The following is a 26,698-nucleotide window of genomic DNA, read 5'->3' on the forward strand; positions in this document are numbered from 1 at the left end:
AATCCAGACAGGTAGATATTCCTGTTTCCTCGTAGTTTTAAAGACAGTAAAGTTTAAGAGAGACTGTGACTCTACTTTAAATATTCAAGTACTTTTGCCTTAGTGGTTCTTTATTTATACAGTGTTGTTATTTACTTAAATGCATAGTAAACTCTCGTGTATTTTATCCATATTAATATTTTCAGTATTATTGTAGTTGTTGTTGTTAGTGTTGTATGTTTACTAAAACAGGGTTACGGTAAACATAATACAATATTTATCACCTAAACCAGTTTACTGGACATTAACTTATTCATTTATAATTTGTTCGATATTTTTCTTTCATAATTATATTTACTTTTGTCTCATAGAGTAATTTTCTTCAGTTACATAATAAGTAGGTAAACAGATAGGGGGGTATACTATGATGTTATGTTTTAGAGCATAACATCATAGAATTTTATTGTTGTTTATGTTGTTTTGTTCCCAAAAATTCACTTCATAATATTAAAAAAAAATGTGAGCGTAGGTAACTGAAGGTTGATTCTTTAATATAAAGAAACGAAACATGTGATCGTATGATGTATCCATTATTTGACGCACTTCATAGATGTTATACAAGTAGGCACTATAAGATTCATTTTCATTTTCAGTCATTCTCTTGACGCAATTAAAACCTTGCACGAATAACTTTCCCCAGTAAGCTGACGTAAGACCAGGTCCCCGCCGAGGACTTTATAAATCTGTCAGCTCGAGAAAGTCAAGAATGAAATCTGGAATGAATTCCAGGCGGCGATATAACCCCTGCTTCTCTAATATTCAGAACCCTCGGGCCTTCGTAGCGATTGTGACTTCTGGCCTTTGAGTCAGGTGTCGAAAAATGGAAATCGAGTTACCGATATAGTTTGAAAAGCCTCCTGACAGAGTATCAAAAAGTTGGGAGCGCAGTCGCGTAAGGCAGATGCCGAGGACGTGATATGACTAACTTTTGAGTCTTGTTTTGCCACTTCTCCACATTCAGGCAGTGTCGTATTTTGGGAATGCAAAGGTTTCCCCCCATCTTACCACCGCATATTGCAGGAGCACACTCGCTTAAAGAAAACGATAGTGGCATCTTTCACCTAATTATTGTAATAATCTTAGGGCTTTTTTTATTTATTTATTTATTTATTATATTCTGTAACTCCCTATTCTTACGTTAAACCCACGGTTGTTTAGATAAGCCAACTGAATTTCAAATGCATTTAAAGCATAGTTTTACATCGAAGTGAAATGATTCCGGTTATCAGATTAATATTAATGATATCCTGATTAACTGAAATCCCATAAATGTTACCAGAGATCCTTATATTTTCAAAGAGCTTTGAGCCTTGCTTACGTAATTTTTTAAATTTTTTAGGTTTTTCCTGTACGTATAAACTTATAGTATACAGTATATATATATATATATATATATATATATATATATATATATATATATATATACATATACAGTATATAAATATTTATATATACATATACATATATGTTTGTGTCTGTATATAATGTATGTGTAAAATGCATATTTGTATGTGTATGTATATGTCTGTCAGTGAAGAATGAGAGTGAATATTGAGGTTAAAAATAAAAATAATGACAATGTTTACATTTAATAATGAAATGAAGCAGTTGGAAAACACTAAATTTATTATAATGTAGTATTGAAATCCCTTAGACATAAAGATTTTAGTAGGTTTGGAGAAGCGAATCAATCCAGATTTTAATTTTACTTGTTTTTATCATTATTTATTTTGTTTTTAATACTTATATCGTTATATTATTATTATTATTATTATTATTATTATTATTATTATTATTATTATTATTCTTTTCATAGTTAATAAATTTGTTATAAAGAACTGCTGATGACGTAATTCATGGTTTGCTATTATTATTATTATTATTATTATTATTATTATTATTATTATTATTATTATTATTATTATTATTATTATTAATTTGAGTAGCCATCAACTTCATTTTTATAATACGAAACGTCCCCCTCGAGCAAGATCCAGGTTCCCAGTCTCTTGAAACGCTCTCCAAACATGGCGGCAGAGCGAGTGTTTAACCTGATTTGCATTCAACTCCCAACACTGTTCAAGGTTGGGAGCGCTTCATATTCACGCATTCGTGATTTGGCGTATGCATAGATTCTTCTTGAAATACTCTCAGACGGACAGGGCTCTCCCATGCGTATTACATACATACATTTGTGAGTATTGGGTCGCTTGTTCATACGCGCTAGTAGCGAGCTTACGGTCGTAAACGTCTACGGACATCGCCAGCCTTATTTCATTACTCAGATTCGCGTTTTTGCCAGATGGTTAAATATCGTTTTCTTGGAACATTGTTTTGATGCGACGGACGGTGCCTGAGAGAGAGAGAGAAAGAGAGAGAGAGAGAGAGACGTTGTGAAAAGAAAAGACTTGTGTTGTAAGTTATATTACATACGTATACAAGTTGATATAGTCACATTTCGGCAATGTTTATAAATTTCTAATTACATTTCATATTTTAATTTGTCGATACTACTGTAATCATATCAGTAAAACAATAAAGTTCACAAGAACAATTGATAATATTGCAATGTTGCTCCCACAAGAAAATGTTGAAATGATTGTCACTGTCATCCTGCCAAGCACTAAAGAATGTATGGCTCTAAATTATTGTCAGTATACTTCGAGATTATTTCTAGTACCTTGGTCAGGAGATTCCTTTCCATTCAGCAATTTACTTGTCAAGAATCCTTTAGTGCTAGAATGTCAATTAATCTGTGTGGATTTGCCATAGTAGTTCAGAAGATTTACATATTCCCTTAGTCTATTTGTTATTATTATTATTATTATTATTATTATTATTATTATTATTATTATTATTATTATTATTAATATTATTCAGAGGATGAACCCTATTCATATGGAACAAGCTCACACTGGCCATCGACTTGAAATTCAAGCTTCCAAAGAATATAGTATTCATTAGAAACAAGTAAGATGAGGAAATACAGAAAGAAGAGATCCCACTTATTAAGAAAAAAAAATAAATTTATGAATTAATAAATAGATAAAAATTTATTAAAATGCAAGAGGTATAGCATGAGTTCAGTAATGCATTGCATCTTCGCTTGATCTTTGAAGTTCCAATTGCACGGCAACCTCAGGGAGACTGTTTCATATTCCAAAGGTGTAAGGAATGTTATTGAGAATATAATGAAGAATACAATGCGCAATGATTTCGTTGTCTAAGTATGCTAAAAGGTTTGCACAGATCTCTGGAGAGCATATCGGGTTACATTATCATAATGAGAGAGGGGAAGGTTCTTCAAAGCTCTGTGCAGAGATTTGAGTATATTCGGTGAAGAGAATCATTGATGATTTTATTCTTAATTGTTTTTCTCGTAATTTTTTGCCATTATCTTATTATTATTACTTATTATTATTATTATTATTATTATTATTATTGTGGTGATAATAAATTATTATATTTTATCGTTGATGATTTGATGTTATAGCTATGCTATTTTTCATCAGCATTTTATTATTATTATTATTATTATTATTATTATTATTATTATTATTATTATTATTATTATTATTATTATTATTATCGTCGTTTTGTTGTAAGTTCTCCTTTTCATTGATAATAAATGTATTTTATGATGTAATGTTGATGACTTAATTCATGTGATTGCTCTTATACTTTTCATCATCATCATCAATATTATTTTTACGTTTATTTGTTATTATTATTAGTGTAAGCAGCCACCCACTTCATTTTTCGAATACAAAGCAACCGTGTTCCCGAACAAGGGCCAGGCTCCCAGTCTCTTGAAACGGTCTCCAAACATGGCGGCAGTGTGTGCGTTTGACGTGATTTCCATTAAACTCCCTACATAGTTCAGGGCTGAGAGCGTTTGATATTCATTCATTCGTGATTGGGCGTATGTATACACTCTTGCTATAATACATTCCGACGGTTAGAGTGTTTCCATGTGTATCATATTCATCCATTTTGTTAAGTTTGTTCGCGTGTTCAAATGCCCTGGTAGCGAGCTTATGGTCGTAAAAGTCTACGGAAATCGCACTCCTTATTTCATTACTGGCTCGCTTGAAAAATTGTAATGACCCCCCTTCCACCAACTGGTTAAATGGCGTTGTCTTAGAACCTTGTTATTTGGCTGAAGGCGTCTGAGAGAGAGAAGAGAGAGAGAGAGAGAGAGATAGTTGGGCGGAAAAGACTCTTTTTTTAAGTTGTAATAAATACGTGTAGAATTTTATGTCTTATTGCGGCTCTGTATATATTTATTATTACTATTTCAATTGTCGATAACAGCTTATGATAGTGCAATGCCTCTCCCACAAGATAAAAAGTTAAAACGATTTTCCCCTGTCATCCTTCCAAAAACTAATAAATTTATGGCTCTTAACTCTTGTCAGTATACGTCGAGTTGATGTCTAGTGTGCCTTGTTCAGAAGATTTCTCTCCAATCAGTTAGTGCTAGAATATCGATTAATTTGCGTGAATTTGTCATAGTAGTTTAATAAAATATACATATTCCCTTAACTTTATTTTATTATTATTATTATTATTATTATTATTATTATTATTATTATTATTATTATTATTATTATTGAGAATATATAACGAACAACATAATACGCAATGATTTCGTTGTCTAAGTATGCTGAAAGATTTGCATGCGGCTTCGGGGAACATCATCAGCTTACATTATCATAATGAGGTTCTTGAGAGCTCTGTGCAAAGATTTCAGTATGTTTGGAAAAGGGAATCATTGAAGATTTTTTCCTGAATCTTTTTGTCATTTTGTATTTTTGCTGTTTCTGTTAATATTTAGATCGTTATTATTATTATTATTATTATTATTATTATTATTATTATTATTATTATTATTATTATTATTATTATTGTGTTGTCTGTTGGTCGTTAAAATTATGGTAATGAATTATTTTATATCATTGTTGATGACTTGATGTTATTATTATTATTATTATTATTATTATTATTATTATTATTATTATTATTATTATTATTATTATGGTTTTGCTGTAATCTCTCCTTATCATTTCTAAAAAGATATTTTATGATCTATTGCTGATGACTTAATTCATGTGATGCTATTATACTTTTCATCATCTTCTTCAATATTATTTCTACGTTTGTTTGTTATTATTATTCATGTAAGCAACCGCCCACTTCATTTTTCAAGTACAAAACAACCTCGTCCCCGTGCAGGAGCCAGGTTCCATGTCTCTTGAAGCACTCTCCAAACATGACGTCAGAGCGAGTGTTTGACCTGATTTGCATTAAACTCCCAGCGTAGTTCAGGGCTGAGTGGGCTTGATATTCATGCATTCGTGATTTGGCGTATGCGTAGACTCTTGTCGTAATACATTCCGACGGACAGAGAGTTTTCTTGTGTATTATGTTCGTACATTTGCCAGTCCTTGGGCGCGTCTTCACTCGCGCTAGTAGAAAGCTTACAGTCGTAAAGCCTACGGACATCGCACGCCTTATTTCATTACTCCGAGTCTCATGATAAATTGTGATAACCCCCACCCCCTTGCGCCAGCTTGTTAAATGGCGTTTTCTGAGAACCATGTTATGAGGCAGAAGGCGTCTAAGAGAGAGAGAGAGAGATGGAGGATGGCAGTAAAAGCTTTTGTGTTTTAAGAGTTATGTTTTATATACGTTTAGTACTTGGTATATGTCTTGCGTTTTAACATTTAAATTGTTCCTTAAGATATTTTATTGTAATAGTATATTTGGTATTATAATTTTCATTGGCGATGTTGCTGCTTTAAAAACAGTACTAATAATTACCGTTTATGATAATGAAATATCTCTCCCACCAACAAGAAGGAAAATATTTCTCTACCTCGCAGCCATTGCTAGAGAATATCGTGCTACTGTTTATTAGTTTTCTGTAAAAGGAAACTATTGTGCCGGCTTTGTCTGTCCTTCCGCAATTTTTTCTGTCCGCACTCTTTTTCTGTCGGCACTTTTTCTGTCCGCCCTCAAATCGTGAAAACTGCTGAGGCTAAAGGGCTAAAATTGGTATGGTGGTCATCTACCCTCCAATCATCAAAGATACCAAATTGCAGCTCTCTATCCTCAGTAGTTTTTTATTTTATTTAAGGTTAAAGTTAGTCATGATCGTGCTTCTGGCAACGATATAGGATAGGCCACCACCGGATCGTGGTTAAAGTTTCATGGACCACGGCTCATACAGCATTATAACGAGACCACCGAAAGATAGATCTATTTGCGGTGGCCTTGAATATATGCTGTAGCTGCTGTACAAAAAACTCGATTGCGTCGAAGAAACTTCGGCGCATTTTTTACTTGTTTTTCTATATACAACGAATTCATTTTCAATACACGTTGGTAAGGTGGTTTCTCTCCGTCCAGAAATGTACTTGTTATGAATTCAGTAGGGTTGAATGTCAAATAATTTCTGTGGATTTGCCATAGTTGTTATAGCTAATGCAGATATTCCGTTGACCTTATATAAAAATCAGTTAACTAATAAGTAGGTAAATTTTTGGTTTATTTAGTTTGTACTTATTACTAATTGATTTATGCAATTACTTATTATTATTATTTTTATTATTATTATTATTATTATTATTATTATTATGTTTCTGCTTTTAATTATTTTAATATGTAATAAATTTATGTAATATTGTATTACTTATCAATTAATTCAATTTATTGCCATTATACTTTTATCATCGTCCCCATTATTATTATTATTATTATTATTATTATTATTATTATTATTATTATTATTATTATTGTTATTATTATTATTATTATTATTATTATTATTATTATTATTATTATTATTATTATTATTATTATTATTATTAATTTAAGCAGCCACCAACTTCATTTTTATAATACGAAACCGCCGCCTCGAGCAAGATCCAGGTTCCCAATCTCTTGAAACGCTCTCCAAACATGGCGGCAGACCGAGTGTTTGACCTGATTTGCATTAAACTCCCAACATGGTTCAGGGTTTGGAGCTTTTCATCTTCATGCATTCATGATTTGGATATGCATAGATTTTTATTGTAATACACTCCGACGGACCGAGTCCTTCCATGTGTATTATATACTTACATTTGTTAGTATTTGGTCGCTTGCTCTTACGCGCTAGTTGCGAGCTTACGGTCGTTAAAGTCTGCGGACGTCGCCAGCCTTATTTCATTACTGCAAGTCACGTGACAAATTGTAATACCCCCACTTGCGACAGCTGGTTAAATAGCGTTTTCTTGGGACCTTGTTATGATGTGGCAGAAGGCGAGAGAGAGAGAGAGAGAAGGCTGAAAGTAAAAGGCTTATATGTTTTATATATGTTTATATGTTCTGCTTTACTATGTCCATTGCTATTCATAATTTTTAATGGCATTTTATATTAGTAGTATCATTACTACTGCAATTCTGATTGTTGATTCCACTTTAATATTATCATAAATAATTAATATAATATTCATAATCACAGATTTTGATAGTGCAATGTCTCTCGCACAAGTAAAATTGTAAAAATTATTTTCGCTACTTTCCCACCAAAACTAGATAATATATCCCTCTTAATTTTTGTCAGTGTGCTAAGAGTGATTTTTAGTGCACCGTGGTCAGGGAATATTTTTCAGTCCTGTAGTTTACCTCTTATGAATTTATTAGGTCCCATAATATCAGTTATTTTGTGTGGATTCGCCTTAGTTGTTCCATCCAATCTAGATATTAGTTTAACTTTATGTATTTCATCATTTATTTAATTATTTAATTAATTATATATATATTTTATTATTATTATTATTATTATTATTATATATATATTATTATTATTATTATTATTATTATAATTATTATAATTATTATTGCTGCTGTTGTTGTGGTAGTGGTGGTATCTCTGTTAGTGCTAATTTTATTGGCAGTAAGTGTATTTTATGTTTTATTGTTAAGGTTTACTGTTATTATTATTATTATTATTATTATTATTATTATTATTATTATTATTATTATTATTATTATTATTATTATTGTTGTTGTTTTGTTGTTAGTGTTGTTGTCAACTGTTCTTTTCATTGGTAATATATTTGTTTGATAATATATTACTACTGACTTAATTTGCTAATGACTTAATTCATGTTTTCTCCATCATTTTTATTATAATTATTTCTATTATTATTATTAGTAGTAGTAGTAGTAGGTAGCAGTAGTATTAAAGCAAGCAACCACCCACTTCATTATTATAATAGGAAACCGCCTCCCCGAGCAAGATCCAGGTTCCCTGACTCTTGAAACTCTCTCCAAACATGGCGGCAGAGCGAGTGTTTGACCTGATTTGCATTCAACTCCCGACATAGATCAGGGGCTGAGAGCGCTTGATATTCATGCATTCGAGAGTTGGTGTATGCGTAGACTCTTCTTATAATATATTCCGACCGAAAAAGTGTTTCCTTGTGTATTATGTTCTTATATAAGAGGGTGTTTCATCGCTCTGACCTTACTCGCTACTGGAGTGCGCATGGTTGTAAAAGTCTACGGACATCGCGCGCCCTGTTACATTACTCAGGGTCTCGTGACAAATTGTATTACGCACACTTTCGCCAGGTGGTTAAATTTCGTTTTCCTTGGAACCTTGTTATGGTGTGGCGGAAGGCACCTGACAGAGAAACTTCGGGTAGACACAAGGAGAGAGAGAGAGAGAGAGAGAGAGAGAGAGAGAGAGAGAGAGAGAGAGAGAGAGAGAGAAACAGGCTGGAAGCCAAACATTTATATAAGTTTAGTAGTTGATATATGGCTTATGTTGTAAAATCACATTTTCTCTTATTATTATTATTATTATTATTATTATTATTATTATTATTATTATTATTATTATTATTATTATTATTATTATTTGTTTTCTTGATTGATGTTGGCGCTTCATGAATAACAGGATTGCCGCTCATGATATTGCTGTCAATTTTTTCCTATGTACTATAGGTTTATTTTTAATACACCTCGGTCAGGAGATTGATCTGTCTGGTAGATTGCCTCATGAATCCACTATCGCTACAATATTAGCTTATTTGTGTTGGATATCCCTTAGTTATTAGTAGTTTTAGGATTTCTAGATATTATTATTATTATTATTATTATTATTATTATTATTATTGGTGTTATTATTATTATTATTATTATTGTTGTTATTATTATTATGTGTTGTAGTGGTAGTGATAGTAGTTGTAGTAGTAATAATGATAATAATGGACACAATGATAATAGGCATGTATATCTTATAAGAGAAACAGGCATTCTGAAAGCAGTGATACTTAATATTGTTTATGCTTCGATACTTGTATGTTCTAATCATTGACACAACTAAAATTTTGTTATTTCAGCAACTGATATTATTATTACATTATTATTGGGATTTTATACCTGTTAACGGTGCGCCTTTAAAGTGTTATTGTCAGTAGCGAGCAGGGGCCGACGAAATCCGCTATTTAACGCCAAAAGGGTGAACAAGACCCGCCAATCATAGGGAAAATTCCCTAGTTAGGTTTCCTTTTTCTTTTGTAATGATTGAAGATTTTTTGAAAGATTTTTGAAAAATTTTGCTGAATTATTGGATAAATAGATAGATAGATAAACAGGTAGATAGATAAAGGGGAGTAAGGGGTGTATATGAGTTTTTATTGATAGATAAAGATAGATAGATAGATAGCAGGGGATTTAGATAAGTAAGATAAGTTAGATAAGTAAGCAAACTCTGTGTTTTTGTTACTTGTAAGTGTGACACACACGCACACACACACACACACACACATAAAAGGCAGTCAGACAGACATAATAGACATGCTCGACTAGGAAAATCGAGACAAACAGACCATCTTATGACACGAACTACCTTAAAAAAAAATAAAAAAAAAACTCGCTCCAGAAGGAGAACTAAACTAACACCATATGGCTTCCAGGAGAAAAAACTTCCCTCCTTTTGCCCAGAGTTAGTACTGTAATACTGTACCCCAGTGTCGAAGTTGCCCGTTGGGCATGACATAGAGTCGAGGTTCGGGTCGACTCAGGGTGAATTATGGCAAAATGCGTTTCCTTCCTTCGGGCGAAAGTGAAGTTCGGGTGTCAGAGTGTCAATAAAAGTGTTGCCGGAGGCTTGGGAGTCGTTTCTTCGAGGCGTTTATGTTGGTATGTTTTGAAAATTATACACACACACACACACATATATAATATATATATATATATATATATATATATATATATATATATATATATATATATATATATATATATTTGTTTGTGTGTGTGTGTGTGTAATCATTTCATCCAAATATTTTGTTTTCCGTAGTCCACACTTCCCTGGTTTATTTAAAACTTTTCTTATCCCTTGCAGTTATTTGATACACTGAGCACTAACTCTTATTTTTAAATCCCAGTATATTTCCAAACAAACAAAGTATTTCCAAAGACAATACTAATGTTCGCATTCTTAAATCCAATTCTCCAAAACTCGTTTACGGTTCTTCAAAGCAATTTGCTTTCTTCCAACATTCATTTGTCATTTTCCAGGAATAATTTATCCTCCCCCAAGCAATTCCGTCATTTTTCAACGGAAGGTGTTTTGCTTCGTATCATTATTTATCATATTCCTTCTCCTATTACCTCTTCCCCAACGTTCGCTTATTCCTTTGAAACTCAATTGACAGTCACCAGCAATTCTTTGACATTTTTCTGTCACTTCCGTTTTATGTTCATTTGCTAACCTTTAACACTTGATTAATGTTTTAGTGCTTTTTAGGTTCCTCCATTTTATTTTTAGTCTTTTCAGAAGCAAGTTGGACCGTATTAACGAATCCCAAAATTAGTTTCTCCATTTATTCTTCATTATTCTTCAGAATTCATCATTCAGCGCCTCCAACATGCATTTACTAGTCGGTATATTACACCTTTCACATTTTCCAACGTTAACACTCTCTGCTTCAATATTCTCCAGCATTTTTCATCATTCTTTACCCCTTCACATTCTCCAATATTCATTTAATATTCTTGGTATTTTCTACCATTTAGTAAGTCTATATATGCATTCATTTTACAGTGTTGTTCACAGCTCACATTCTTCAATGCAATTCAACATTCTTTACCACTCACATTCTTCCACATTTATGCTCCGACTGTTATCCAACATTCCCCAATGCTCACATTTTCCAACACAAATTCCCACATCTCTCGCCACGTTGAGAAACGTCATCTAATTATGTTAATTTTGCGGGCATGTCTTAAATGTAGGCATACTGGGAAATTCATTTCATGAGACAGACAGATAGGCTGTCTGAATAGAGGACAGGATTAATTCATATACAATAAACATTTATATAATTTTCGTAACAAATATATAACTTTCTTAACTTTAAGTGTGTTTCTGTTTTTAATGTTCCTAATGGTGACTTCCAAAGTCGTGTATTTATATATTTCCCCGAAATGTAAGGTGGGAAAATATGTGGAGACTCCCCGTCCCCTACTCAAAGTGAGAATTGATTGTCGTCGGGGATTAATTATAGAACAGGTGTCAGGTGGACTAATCCAGAATTTTGCAGTGTACGGGAACATGCCAAAAAGTGTAAACAGTATGTCGAATATTAACATTTTAAATTTCTCTCCAGAGCCACCTTACCTGATCACTTAGCAACGCTGCCTAAAATAGAAAACTGCAGTATCTGCAAAATTTTCGAAATTGAGACATGCCACCTATTTGGCTCGTGAAACAATAATACACAATTTGCTGCAGTTGCAGAATGATTCTTCAATGCTTTATTTAGGGGGTCCCATTTGCAGTATCTGCAAAATTTTCGAAAAGTGAAATATGCCACCTATTTGGCTTTTGAAACAATAATACACTATTTACTGCAGTTGCAGAATGCTTCTTCAGTGCTTTCTAACAACGAACTATTTAGGGCACCCATTTGCAGTATCTGCAAAATCAGTAGTCCTTGGTTCCCCTCCTGAATGTGAAAACTGTTTCATATTGTTTTTTTTATTTGTATTTTCTGTCTTGTATTTTTGCAGATACTGCAGTCTTACATTTTAGGGCAGAATAGCCGAGTCAGTACACATTAAGAAGCTTGTCCCGACTTTAAACAACCAAACTACCTCTACAACACTGTACCTGTCCTGAGTTTGCCCTGTCTTTGTTTTTGTTTGATGTCACGTAGTCCTTGCTTCCCCTCCTGAAGGGTAGCGACCTGTTTCTTATTGTTTTTTTTTTTTTTCATTTGTAAATTTCTTAATTCTGAGTCTTTTCAACATTTTTACATATTAAAATTGTGTTTTCGGTAAAGAAAATAAGGCTGCGTCCTCAAAACGTCAGCCCTTATAGTAAACGTACAAATAGTAAATAGTTCATTACGTCTCCTGATCAGCCCATCCTTATATATTATACACACACACACACACACACACACATATATATATTTTTATATATTATATATATATATATATATATATATATATATATATATATATATATATTATTTCATATATACAGAGACCGAGATAAAGCCATGAAATACGTTGTGAAATTTACATCAAAGAAACTATTTATACTTATCAATTTCAAGTAATAACATGTAAAAAATGCGCCGAAGTTTCTTCGGCACAATCGAGTTTTCTTTACAGCGTATAACCAAGGCCACCGAAAACAGATCTATCTATCGGTGGTCTCGGTACAGTGCCCATGAAACTTTGACCACGGCTCGGTGGTGGCCTGTCATGTCGTTGCCAGAAGCACGATTTTGGCTAAATTCAACTTTAAATAAAATGAAATCTACTAAGGCTAGAGGGTTGCAATTTGGTATGTGTGATGATTGGAGCGTGGATGATCAACATACCAATTTGCAGTTTTTCAGCTCTTAGGGTGGGCAAAAAAAGTGCGGAAAGAAAACGTGCTGACAGAAAAAGTGCGGATGGACAGACAAAGCCGGCACAATAGTTTTCTTTTGCAGAAAACTAAAAAAACTACAACAGCTACATAATGCTGTGCAATCTGTGGTCAGTCCTGTAGAAAGATAATGTTCTACTGTCCATTATATAACACATGCATATATATATATATATATATATATATATATATATATATATATATATATATATATATATATATATATATATATAAAATACAATAAGTAATAAGTACCTATCTTCCAAAGCATATGGAAGAAAAAACTGCAACTTAACCAAATGACCAAGTGATGACTTGCATTTGTGAAAAGAAAATATTTAAATCAACAAAATTAACCCGAATAAAATCGAAAGCAAATGAACTTAGAACGAAACTCGGCGAAACAAAGTGGAGATCAGTAGGGGCAAACATTCGCCACTTATGGAAATGTCGCTGGCGTCGAAACCCGGACTGTTTAGCCATGGCGAAATTGAAACTCGAGCGCGGATTTTTGCCCCGCCCGACCTTGTGTCCCATCGCTCGCGCAAAGGGACCTCTAATGTATTTCATTTTGTCGTCTGACTGCGGCGCTTTGCAAAGGATCCTATTTTATCCAGGGAGACAGAGATGCGGCTTTTGCTGGGGCTTTGGTTGACGTCTGTTGTGTCACTTGTCAAAGGCAAATAAAATGGAATTTTCAAAAATGCCCAAACTTGATTTTTTTTCTCTCTCTCGCTAGATGCGATGCTCTGGGATGAGTTGTATTTGTGTCGTATTTTATCCTGGACTAGAGATACTCCGTTTACTTTAAGCTTGGTTGTAGGAGGAGTCGAAACAATGAAACGAATGTCAAAAGGCTAAAGGTGTGTGTGTAGTGCGGTGGCTGACTGATCTCACCTAAAGGGGTTCGGTCACATGACAGATGTGGTCGGTTTTGACTGAATCAACTCCAGTGGGTTTTTGTTGTCATTTTTTTGAGCTCTCATCTTCATTCGGTTAATTTTCATTCAAATTCGGTCCACTTTCATCAGTGATCAGAAAATTCACTGGATTTACGTTAACTGAATTGATGTGGAAATTAAATGAGCATTTACTTGCTTCAGACCTATTTTTACACTCTTTCGTTCAGTTCTCATAAACATTCAGTTAAATTGTGTCTTGTTTTTGGAGAATTCTCCCATTCAAGGAATTTTGTTTCAAGTCAGCTGGTTTCCATCCTTTAATGAGGTTTCATTTCAGCCAGTAACAATGTCTATTCAACTGGATCTTTCTTTCAGTGAACTTTGATATCTCGTTTTAAGTTGAATTTCCATCAAATGATTTTTTTCTCGAGCCAGTGAACTTTCATTTCCCTTCATGAATATAGAATTTTGGCCAAAGGCCAAGCGCTGGGACCTATGATGTCATTCAGCACTGAAGGGGAAATTGACTGTTGAAAGGTTTGAAAGGTGTAACAGGAGGAAAACCTCGCAGTTGCACTATGAAACAATTATTAGAGGTGGAAAATCAGATGGAAGGAAGAGAATATGAACGGAGGTACAGTACAAGAAATGACGGAGGTTGCAGCTATGGGCTGAAGGGACTCTGCAAAAACCCTTAAGTAATGCTTGCAGTGCACCACGTGAGGTGCACTAACGGCACTACCCCCTTACGGGGATATTTCCATTCATGCATATTCACGCCCATTCAAGGAAGTTTCATTTACATTCAGTAATTTTGGTCTATTGCGTATATCTTTATTCAGTGAATTATCACATCCATTCAGTGACTTCTCATTTACATTATCCAATGAATTTTCATCTCACTTCAAGGAATATTCGTGTTCCTTCAATTCAGATTAATATGACCTCAGTGACGATAGGTTTTTCATTTTTGTGATTTCGATCCATTTCAGTGAATTCAACTTCCATTATTTTATCAGATTCATCCTTCTGTTATCTACATTTTCTCCTGCCCCATGGAATAAATCTTATCATTTTGTATTTCAGATTCAGTATGGGGGTTGCAGAAGATTCAATTTCAGAATGCACTGGCGTAGTATAAAGTATTACGCCGAATTTCTTTTACGCGTCCAAAAATCTGAACAGTACTTGGAATTTTGTAGAAATGTAATTGAAACCCCATTTGGAATTTTGTAGAGATAATTGAAATCCCATTTCCCTTCCCTTCATCTGAAATGACGTATGAAATTCCTCTACAAAACTACAAACAAAAAATCTGGATTCATTTACTGAAATAAAAAGTAAAGCCTCTTTTTTTTTACATCAAATTACACATTTACAAAAAATGAGTATTAGATGAGGGATATTGATGATTAAATTTTCAACATTGTACGTTAATGCAGGGTCTGCTTAAAGAAATTGAATTTAACTGGCATATATATCTATATTCTAGAGAATATTATATTTACCCAAGGGAATTTTGCACTGAAATACCTTTAAGTCCGATAATATCGCAGTCAGGGAAGGTTTCCCTTAACGGCTCCGCTATTTTTGGTCACTTTTTTAAATAAAAGGATATTCGATACACGATACTGACGCCCCTGTTTTTTCATTGATTTGTACTATTTTTTTTTATTTTATTGTATCACTGATCCACCACTTTTAGTTATGCATTTTATCAGAACTCCATGTTTATTTTATCCCCTCATAGATCCAATAAATGAATATGTTTACATCATTCGTTAAGTGTTTCATAATCGTCTTGTCATTTTGTCATTTTCATCAGTTTCTGTTGATTATTGATTTCTCTCCCAATTTACGTGAAACATTTTTATTTAATTTAATTTTTTTTATTAGTACATCATCGCAATATCTGGTCACCTTATGTAGTTTTCAGTCTCATTTTCTTTAAATTCAATTTAATGTGTTTTGTTTACTTATTTTTTGTCATTTCTTTAATATTTATTTATTTTGTTGTTTATTGTTTATTTATTTATATATTTATTTATTTATTTATTTATGTATGTATTTTATTTGATTATTATATATATATATTATATATATATATATATATATATATATATATATATATATATATATATATATATATATATATATATATATATATATATATATATACAATTTAACAGACGGATCAACATATTCTGCTCTCGTCCGTAGGCTAGCCATAGAATTGTGGGTATCAGCTGTCATTTCATACACTGCCTCCACCCTACAACTCTCTCTCTCTCTCTCTCTCTCTCTCTCTCTCTCTCTCTCTCTCTCTCTCTCTCTCTCTCTCTCTCTCTCATGAAGATTTCGTTTTCAGTAATCGCCAACCGCCTCGTCTTTCCCACTATCATTAATTTTCAGCAACCTAACAATCTCTCTCTCTCTCTCTCTCTCTCTCTCTCTCTCTCTCTCTCTCTCTCTCTCATTGAGATTTCGTTTTTCAGGAATAGCCTCGTCCTTCTCTCTCTCATTAAATTTCAGCATCCTCTCTCTCTCTCTCTCTCTCTCTCTCTCTCTCTCTCTCTCTCTCTCTCTCTCTCTCTCTCTCTCTCTGTTTTAAAGCTGCGTGCGTGTCATTCCGACAATTGTTGCGTCGTCCGCCGTGATTAAAGTTGCCCAGGTGTAATTCCCGGGCAATTACACCTGTGGCCGGACGAACTTTTTGGCGTTTATTGAACGCCTTTGTAATGAACGCCCGTGTGACTGAGTTCGCGTCATAGGGGGCGCTTCGGTCGCTGCCGGAGGTATTTCGGTTGAATTCCCTTTCTTTTTTTTAATATGTGGGAATAGGAAGGATATTTACATAGATTTGTAGGTAAGGATTGAGAGGAAAGAGACTTGCAAGCTTTGAGTGATTGATTGGCGTATGGATTGAGAAACTGGAGCATGGAATGAATGATGTAGGGATAGAGAAACAGGGACAGAGAATGACTGACGTAGGAATAGAGAAACATGGACAGAGAATGACTGACGTAGGGATAGAGAAACAGGGACAGAGAATGACTGACGTAGGGATAGAGAAACAGGAACAGGAAATGATTAATTGACTAAAGGACATTGAAATAACAGCATGGAATGATCGATTGCTGTAAGGACTCAGAAAAAAAGAGCAGGGAATGACTGATACAAGGATAGACAAATAGGAGCAGGGAATGGCTGACGTAGGGATAGAGAATCAAGAGTCGGAAATGACTGACGTTTCCATTGGACGAAAAGTACTCTGGGTATGATTTCCGTTTGCGAGGTACTGAGTCCTGTAGGTAGTGTTTGCCATCTCGATGCTCTTTTATAGTACCGTTAGTTTTTAAAGGTTTGGTACGCTGGGATAGAGCAAGATTGGATGGTTTTCGTAACTTCAGTTCTACACTGAATTTTTAATTTTTATTGTTTTTATGTACATTTCAAAACTTTTTAAAATTGATTACTTCAACAGAAGTTCTGCTAACTATTGGCTGTCTTTATCAGCTAACGAAAACTACACCACCTACTCTCAGTTCTTATTATTTCAGCTATAGTCTCAGCTTTGGAACTTATTTCCTTCCTCCAGTTTCCCATGTTTGTTTAAATAAATTTTTGCTTACCTAAGAAAATAAATACACATATCTAAGAAAAGGAAAATGACTTTATTTTAACCACAAAGAAAGTGAGAACATTATCTGTTTAGTGAGTTAAACTTGCCGGAAATAGTGAAAAGAAAAGCATTTCTTTTCAACGTTTGTCTACTGGAGGAAATAAAAATATCATATATATATATATATATATATATATATATATATATATATATATATATATATATATATATATATATATATGTGTGTGTGTGTGTGTGTGTGTCCTAAAAATTTCGTTTTTATCAGTCACCTCGTCTTTCTATCACTCATTAATTTTCAACATCTCTCTCTCTCTCTCTCTCTCTCTCTCTCTCTCTCTCTCTCTCTCTCTCTCTCTCTCTCTCTCTCTCTCTCTCTCTCTCTCTGGGAAGCTATTTTTAAACGGGGATCTCATTTGCATTCTCTTGCACGTCAGCTCTTCAGCCGTTGGACAATCTCGTTAAGACGCTCGCTTTGCCCCCAAAAGGAACATTTTCGGGGCGCCAGATCATTTTCACTTCAGAAAATATTTCCAGGTTTTTTAGTTTTCTGAAAAGAAAACTGTTGTGCCAGCTTTGTCTGTCTGTCCGCACTTTTTTTCTGTCCGCCGTCAGATCTAAAAAACTACCGAGGCTAGAGGGCTGCAAATTGCTAAGTTGATCATCAACCTTCCCATCATCAAACATATCACATTGCAGCCCTCTAGCCTCAGTATTTTTATTTTATTTAAGGTTAAAGTTAGCCATAATCGTGCTTCTTCCAACGATGTAGGATAGACCACCACCGGACCGTGGTTAAAGTTTCGTGGGCTACGGCTCAAACAGCATTATACCGAGACCACCGAAAGATAGATCCATTTTCGGTGGCCTTGATTATATGCTGTAGCCGCTGTACAGAAAACTCGATTGCGCCGAAGAAACTTTGGCGCAATTTTTTATTTGTTTTTTTCTGTTAAGAAAATGGCAAGTGTCAACTGGACACATTAGGGTATTTCAATACACTAGTTAATAAAAAAAATTAATTAAAATAAACTCTTTTAAAATACGTTTCTTAAATTGCCTTTCCTTAAAACCCTATGGCAAAGTCATGAGCCCAAAAATCATCTTTTTTTAAAATCATGTTCCTTCAGACAGCCTTTCAAACGCCAACTGAACCCTTAGGATATTCAGTTCACTAGTTAATAAAATAATAAAACCAAATTCCTTAAAAATACCTTCCTTAAATTACCTTATCTTAAAACCATGTTACACAAAATTATAAGCGTAAAAATCAAGGTGATTAAAATCTTGTTCATTTCAGCAGTCTGGCTAAAACTACCTGTTTAAACCATTTCGCAGATTAATGAATTTGTAATTTTTACATTTTATTCTTTTTTCATTCTCTGCTTATTTTACTTATATACATTTCATTCATTCTTTCATTTATGGTTATTTTAATTATATGCATGTCATTCATTCTTCATTCTGTGTATATTTTATCATTACTCTCGAATTAAAGCATTTACTTTGCACTCTTTTCAAAGAATCGAAAAACAAGCCGAGACAAATATTTTGAGCTTGGTATAATAAGAAATAAAAAAATGTAAAAAATGCGCCGAAGTTTCTTCGGCGCAATCGAGTTTTTTGTACAGATGCTACAGCGTATAATCAAGGCCATTGAAAATAGATCTATCTTTCGGTGGTTTCGGTATAATGCTGATGAGCCGCTGCCCATCAAACTTTAACCAAGGCCGGTGGTGGCCTGTCCTATATCGTTGCCAAAAGCATGATTATGGCTAACTTTAACCTTAAGTAAAATAAAAACTACTGAGGCCAGAGGGCTGCAATTTGGTATGTTTGATGCTTGGAGGGTGGATGATCAACGTATCAATTTGCAGCCCTCTAGGCTCAATAGTTTTTAAGATCTGAGGGCGGACAGAAAAATTGCGGACAGGATAAAGTGCAGACGAACAGACCAAGCCGGCACAATAGTTTTCTTTAACGGAAAACTAATAATAGCAGTGTTCCATCTACATATTAAGACTTAGAATTCTGTTTAGGGAATTCGTGATTCAAAATGCAACAGTAGATCAGCAAACAGTGTAACTTAGTACAAGAACTTTTGTAAGAGAAACTGTCTGGGGTCGGCTGATAAAATTAGGATTTATGACTGCGAGACAGACCTGGGACTCACAGCTTGAGAAGTTGGGAGTGTCTCTGGAGAGGAATATTTGATCTCTCTCTCTCTCTCTCTCTCTCTCTCTCTCTCTCTCTCTCTCTCTCTCTCTCTCATTTCAGTTTTTCAATATTTGATCTCTCTCTCTCTCTCTCTCTCTCTCTCTCTCTCTCTCTCTCTCTCTCTCTCTCTCTCTATTAAGATTTTTCAGAAATCACCTCGTTTTTCAGTAAATTTTCTCTCTCTCTCTCTCTCTCCTCTCTTATTAATTTGTAAAGGATAATTTGTAAGGCTAATAATCTCTCTCTCTCTCTCTCTCTCTCTCTCTAAAATAATTTTCAATAATCACCTCTCTCTCAGCAAAATAATTTTCTCTCTCTCTCTCTCTCTCTCTCTCTCTCTCTCTCTCTCTCTCTCTCTCTCTCTCTCTCTCTCTCTCCTCATGGTACGAGGATTAGCATATTCGCCTCACGAGCAAGAGGAGGCCAAGTGTTCGATATCCGGAAGAGGCAGGAACAACCTGAGCAAGATGTTTACAGATCCATTGTTGCAATGTTAACTTAAGCAGCGAGTTCAATACGTGATGGCCAGTTAACTGTATTGAAGTGCAGCCCTTGAGTGGACAGGAAGACAGGGAGTGGGACAGCTAGATAATAGAGAGAGAGAGAGAGAGAGAGAGAGAGAGAGAGAGAGAGAGAGAGAGAGACTCTGAGAGATCTGTAATAACTGGAGAAAATTTTGTTTGAAAGAGAACTCTGCTTTGTATATCTATAACAGGAGGATTTTGTATGTAGATATATATACCTATATATACATACACATATATATATATATATGTGTGTGTGTGTATTAGCTCCACTTTTACACCAAACCAGTCACTTCCCCCGCTACAAACTCTAACACACGTCTAACTTTCATCATAAAAACTTTTCATCGCTCTCGGGAATTTACCCTTACAGTCTATGCCATATATCTTGAGCACTCTCCACATTTTCCCTCTCATTGCCATCATAATCTTTCTCTAGGTCCATGTATGATGTATGCCTACGTAACTTTCTCCTTTAATGTCGAATTTCTCATGTAACTTCCATCATAAATCCTTGAGCCACACTCGCTCTTCCTTGTCTAAAAGCCCCCGTTTTTCATCCCTTGTCAGATTTACCGTCTTACCTTCTACATCAAAATCCCACTCAGCTAAATTATGCCTCCTATAATTCTTGCAGTCTCTTCTATCACCTTTGGTCTTATACAAAAAAATTGGTAGTCCTCTCGTCCATAAGTTGGAACCTTTCCGTCATCGAAACATACCTTACACACCTTCATCAGTCGCTCAATCACATTTTGACCATTGTAACAGATTCTCACTTGTAATCCTATCATCTGATTTCTTCTCATTTTCATCCTTTTATTTGGCGTTTTTACACCCGTAACTTCCAAAATTAATCTTTAACTTATGCTATCTTCAGCATTCACTAATTCATTTTAGTGTACCTCCGTTCACATTCTCTTTTCACCCTCTCCTAACACTTGCTTCTTAGTGCAACCGTTTCGAGGTTTTCCTCCCGTTACACCTTTCAAACCTTGTTGCTCTCAATTTCCTTCTCAGCGGTGAATGATCTCACAGATCCCAGTGCTTGATCTCACAGATCCCAGTGCTTGATCTCACAGATCCCAGTGCTTGATCTCACAGATCCCAGTGCTTGGCCTTTGGCCTCAATTTCGTATTCCATTCCGGCATTCAGTGAATCTTCAAAACACTCAGTCCATCGACCCAGGGCTGCATTCTCTTCAGGAGGCGTGCCTGCATTTACATCTTTTATTTTGAGGTACATTTGTTGATTAACTTGTCTTTTTTTATTTCTTTGAAAATCTACTACTTATTCTCCCTGCAGTCCTTGTTCACCTTCTTCCCCTCCCCCCCAATTTTATTACATTCCTCTCTCTCTCTCTCTCTCTCTCTCTCTCTTTCTCTCTCTCTCTCTCTCTCTCTCTCTCATTAAAATTTCGTTTTTCGGTAATTGCCACATCTCTCTCTCCTTAATTTTCAACATCCTCTCTCTCTCTCTCTCTCTCTCTCTCTCTCTCTCTCTCTCTCTCTCTCTCATTAAGATTTCGTTTTTCGGTAATTGCCACATCTCTCTCTCCTTAATTTTCAACATCCTCTCTCTCTCTCTCTCTCTCTCTCTCTCTCTCTCTCTCTCTCTCTCTCTCTCTCTCTCTCTCTCTCTCTCTCATTAAAATTTCGTTTTTCGGTAATTGCCACATTTCTCTCTCCTTAATTTTCAACATTCTCTCTCTCTCTCTCTCTCTCTCTCTCTCTCTCTCTCTCTCTCTCTCTCTCTCTCTCTCTCTCTCTCTCTCATTAAGATTTCGTTTTTGGTAATATGTCACATTATGAGATCTTCTCTAGATGGCTATGAAGAATTTCTACATCAACATGGAAAGAAGGAAATGGATGTAGGTTTAATAAGAAATGTAGATACATGCATCCTGTAGCTCAAAATCAAATACATATAAAAATCAAGGTAAAAATGAAACAAATAAAGAAAAGAACAAAGATCATGTGATGAAGGCAAAAAGCAAGCCAACAACACATTATGAAATGTCAGCACCACGATCTCAGCACCTCACAAGGAACAAGCAATGTATCTATGATGCTCTTTATGCTCTCTAAATATGAAGCTGGAAGAACAAATATAATGGAAAAGTTGGATTTTTAATGTACTCTGGAAATGAAAAAAAGATCAACATATCAGAACTCTCCTATCTAATGGAGATAATACTCTAGTGATGAAGAATTGCTTTAGTCTCAAAAGAAAGATCTCATTAAAAATAGATTTGAATATAAGTGAAACGGTATTTGGTAATGATGACCAGATAAAGGGTTTCCAAACCAGATCAGATCTCTCTCCAATCAAGGAAAAAATCTGTGAGAAATATATTTTTTTGAATCTGAAAAATCCATTGTAATATATAGACCCTCTAAAGAGTTTGACATAATAATTGAAAAATTGGATGAAATATGTAGAAATCTCTCTATACTCTCTTTAACTTTCCTTTTGTAGAATGGAAAGAACGAATAGGAGACTCTGGTTGTATTTATACATATAAAAAGAGAGCAATAGTACTCTCAATTTGAAAAGCTGTTAGATATGCTCTCTCTCATTCTCAAATAAATCACCTCCAACAAGAAAGGATAATATTTTAGATTTATTTGTGAATGAGGTGAACTATGTTAAAGAAATAATTATATAACACGAGTATTTCGGTAATGTCATAGAACTAACAGTCCGTTCCAGAACATCTCTCTCCTATAGTAAGAATATAAATTGGTCAAAAATAAATGATCCAGGTAAATACCGATAATTATATAAAATATTAGAGGAAATAGTGGAAAAATATATCTCTAATCATCAGTCTCTCTCTCTCTTGTTCTCATCTAAAAAGTAAGATAGAAAATGCAGAACAAAAGATTATACAATCAAAAGAAAATCCTCTGACACTCAAATATAAGATTTTTTTTATTCATATGCAAAAAGATGAATAAAATTAGGAATAGGCCCTCTAAATTGCAGGGCGATTAACGAATGAAAAAAAAAAGGAAATCTAACATCTCCTATTTTTCAACATCCAATCTCTAAGAGATGAAAATACTCTTATCTATAGATATTACTCTATCTCTGGATCAGCAACTCTCTCTCTTATTAAGACAAAATCTCAAGCAAGATTTATGATGAGCTCTCTCTACTTTCTGGTTCAAGACTAGAGGCAAGTAATTATCCTGTGATCTGACATCTCATATTATGAAAGTATATGAAAGGGTAATGAAAAAAATTAATCATTTAATGAAAAATAATTTTCAACAACATCCTCTCTCTCTCAACTCTCTCTCTCTCTCTTTCTCTTTGCAAAAGCTTTTGACTCTCTCTCTCAAAAAAATTAGAAAACATAACTTGTTGACAGTAGTATAAAAGTTTTTGCAAAACAGATGACACAAGAATAAGTAGAGAAATTGCTTGTGATGAAGATAGGAACTTGTGATGAAGATAGGAACTCGCTACAAAGAGACCTAAATAAAATATATAAATGGGCAGAGATAAATAGGATGGTATTTAACTCTGATAAATTTGAATCAGTGAACTATGGTGATAAAGTAGGAATGCTATATGCATATAAAGGACCTAATAATGAGACAATCACAAACAAGGAAGCAGTTAAAGACCTTGGTGTGATGTTGAATAGGAATATGTTATGCAATGATCAAATAGCAATTCTATTGGCAAAATGCAAAGCAAAAATGGGAATGTTGTTCCGGCACTTCAAAACAAGAAAAGCTGAACACATGATTATGCTTTATAAAACGTACGTACGTAGTCCACTTGAATATTGCAATATAATATGGTACCCACACTACCAAAAGGATATTGCACAAATAGAGAGTGTACAAAGGTCATTTACAGCTAGAATAGAAGAAGTTAAGGACCTTGACTACTGGGAAAGACTACAATTCTTAAATTTATATAGTCTTGAAAGGAGAAGAGAACGCTACATGGTAATTCAAGCATGGAAACAGATAGAAGGAATTACCGAAAATATCATGGAACTAAAATTATCAAAAGAGCAAGCAGAGGTAGATTAATAGTGCCAAAAACTATACCAGGAAAATTAAGGAAAGCACACAGGACATTAATCCACCACGCACCAGCATCGATAATGCAGCGTCTATTCAATGCGCTACCAGCTCATCTGAGGAACATAACAGGAGTGAGCGTAGATGTGTTTAAGAATAAGCTCGACAAATATCTAAGATGCATCCCAGACCATCCAAGACTGGAAGATGCAAAATATACCGGAAGATGCGTTAGCAACTCTCTGGTAGACATCAAAGGCGCCTCACACTGAGGGACCTGGGGCAACCCGAACGAATTGTAAGGTCTGTAAGGTAAGGTCTTTTTGACCATTAATTCATCTTTCTTAACTGCGCACAATCCTCCCCCCTTGCTGGCAACTGCATCTCAGATAATCTTCTTTTTTACTTCACTAAACTTCTCATTTCCTGACGCCGCCACTGACAGTCTTCTTCCCTCTTTCCATATTCCTTTGCTCACAGACACTTCTTGCTGAATTCATAACCCCATCCTGGAATTTTACACGTTCATCATTATATATACTTTTTAGTTTTTGTATCTTTTGCCCATTTTTCATCCATTTAGTCCTTGTATACAAGCTTTTAATTCTTCCTTATCAGTCATTTGTCTTGGTTTCACCTTTTCAGATGCATATGAATTATACACACACACACAATATATATATATATATATATATATATATATATATATATATATATATTATATATATATAGAGAGATATATATATATATATAGAGAGAGAGAGAGAGAGAGAGAGAGAGAGAGAGAGAGAGAGAGAGAGAGATTTCTCATGGAACGTGGCCTTATGCAAAGGAATGGTAGTCCTCTCATCCATTTTTTTTGGAACCTTTCCCTCGTCGAGGCATACCGTACACACCTTCGTCAGTCACTCAATCACGTTTTCACCATTGCGCCTCGGCTTCTCACTTGTAATCTTGTCATCTGATTTCTCTTCATTTTCAGCCTTTTGAGAGAGAGAGTGCATTTCATGGAGTATTTACAACTTTAAAAGAAGAAATACTTGTAGTCATCCTTGGTCAGAATCTGTGTGGCTATAAGAGAAAGCAATAGATTGAATAATTTTTAAGAAATTCTACTTTTGTTCTTTTTTTATTTTTAATAATCCCGGAAAGATAGACGGCAGGGAAAAGAAAACAGGAGAATGTTGACAGCTAACAGAATTAAAAAAAAAACACACACAAGGATTATTTGAAATATTACATCTTTCTTCCTTAAACATTCAGTGTTTCCAAAACGCAACTGTGGAAGATTCCGAGACACATAAAGAAACGCAGGTGACAGATGAACAAACACGAAGCAAATTTCCCAAGCCATGAGGAAGAAATATTCAAATTCAAAATGATAAAGGTTTCTACGAGGCAGATGTACACGGACCAACTTTGGGTAAAATTTCTAAACCTAAACAGAAAACAGAATAATCTAACGACAGACAGAGTAGATAGGAGACAGAGATAACGAAGAATGAGATAAAATAGGAAAAAGAAAAACTGACATGCATTCATGTGACAATTATTCCAAAACAGGAGATAAAATTATTTGGACAGAAACAAAATAGATAGCAAGGCAGATAAACAAAGACCAGCGTAAGGCAATTTATTCGAAAGAAGAAGAGAAAGAGATTCAGACTGAAGCAAGCAAAACAAAACAGGAAAACAGATAGAGGCAGAGATACGGAATAGAAAAGAGAGAGAGAGGAAAAAAAAGTGAGATATAAGAGTGACCGGTGTCACTCCTGCTGTCGGAATTTAAATGACAATTATGATAAAAATATGAGTTGACCTTTTGTGCTTCTTTGCTTTGATGCTGTTGCAGCCTCTCGGCTTTAGTGTAATATGCGTAAATCATTTAATTCTCTCTCTCTCTCTCTCTCTCTCTCTCTCTCTGTGATCAGGTTTTATACGTACACTTAGTCCTATCTATTCCACTCACTTTAATTTTTGCAATATCTCTCTCTCTCTCTCTCTCTCTCTCTCTCTCTCTCTCTCTCTCTCTCTCTCTCTCTCTCTCCAGGTTCTCTAAGTACTCTTAGCCCTATCCATTCCTCCCCTCACTTTAATATTTACAATCTCTCTCTCTCTCTCTCTCTCTCTCTCTCTCTCTCTCTCTCTCTCTCTCTCTCTCTCTCTCTCTCTCTCTCTCTCTAGGTTTTATATGTACATTTTGTCTTATCGGTTCCTCCACTCACTTTAAATTTACTCTCTCTCTCTCTCTCTCTCTCTCTCTCTCTCTCTCTCTCTCTCTCTCTCTCTCTCTCTCTCCAGGTTCTCTAAGTACTCGTAGCCCTATCCATTCCTCCCCTCACTTTAATATTTACAATCTCTCTCTCTCTCTCTCTCTCTCTCTCTCTCT

General features: G+C 34.6%; 1 protein-coding gene across 3 annotated transcripts in view; it reads left to right on the forward strand.

The window, feature by feature from the left end:
• Positions 1-26,698, forward strand: part of LOC136830297 (octopamine receptor beta-2R-like) — a 639,505-nt gene that overhangs the window by 442,826 nt on the left and 169,981 nt on the right. The window lies entirely within an intron of this gene.

This window comes from Macrobrachium rosenbergii, chromosome 46 (assembly GCF_040412425.1).
Source record: "Macrobrachium rosenbergii isolate ZJJX-2024 chromosome 46, ASM4041242v1, whole genome shotgun sequence".
NCBI lineage: Eukaryota > Metazoa > Arthropoda > Malacostraca > Decapoda > Palaemonidae > Macrobrachium > Macrobrachium rosenbergii.